Source organism: Saccopteryx leptura, chromosome 1 (assembly GCF_036850995.1).
Source record: "Saccopteryx leptura isolate mSacLep1 chromosome 1, mSacLep1_pri_phased_curated, whole genome shotgun sequence".
Lineage (NCBI taxonomy): Eukaryota > Metazoa > Chordata > Mammalia > Chiroptera > Emballonuridae > Saccopteryx > Saccopteryx leptura.
The window spans coordinates 167,008,977-167,009,732 of NC_089503.1; the positions used below are offsets into that span (position 1 = coordinate 167,008,977).

The 756-nt window shown below is 34.0% G+C and overlaps 1 non-coding gene across 1 annotated transcript; it reads left to right on the forward strand.

Moving 5' to 3' along the window:
* Positions 1–252: 252 nt before the first annotated feature.
* LOC136390211 (U6 spliceosomal RNA) lies at positions 253–359 on the forward strand. The gene has a single exon (XR_010748643.1). It is a non-coding gene; the product is annotated as a U6 spliceosomal RNA (small nuclear RNA).
* The last annotated feature ends 397 nt before the right edge of the window (positions 360–756 follow it).

The following is a 756-nucleotide window of genomic DNA, read 5'->3' on the forward strand; positions in this document are numbered from 1 at the left end:
TCTACAGTCACACAGGAAGGAAGATAAAATGAAAGGGTTTCCAGAAGGGTAACATTAGATTAATTCCATTCGCTAGCATTTTCAGTATACCCATAAAATAGTTACTAAACTAAGGAACATACGACAGTGGTAATTAATGGAATTTCCAAGAAATTTCAACCAGCAAAAGAGGGTAGGATTTTAAGATTGTTTTACTAATTACATATTTTCTAGAGAATAGTTTATTAATTTTCCTTAAGATAGCTTTTTCTTGTGCTCGCTTCGGCAGCACATATACTAAAATTGGAACGATACAGAGAAGATTAGCATGGCCCCTGCACAAGGATGACACGCAAATTCGTGAAGCGTCCCATAAAAAAAAAACTTTTTCTTAAAGCAGTATTTCCCTAAATACTAATGTACAGTAATCCTAAAAGTCATTCAGAAAATAAAACTTCCTTATCACTTGAGTAAATTTTATTCCTAATGAGATCATTTATTTTTCTATAGGACTATATTGTATAGCAACATAGGTTATTAAGACAGTAATCATGCTTGAAGATCAATATGAAGTACAAAAGTATGTTTACAGTTTGCTGCTTTTCTACTCCGACAGCAACCATACACACACACACACACACACACACACACACACACACACACACACACAATTATTTCCTAATACCTAAAAGGTAAGTCTTGAATAATTCTGTTTTCACCCCTGCTTCTGCTTTCCCATTCTGCGAGGATAGGAATACTGCAATGAAAATGAAGATT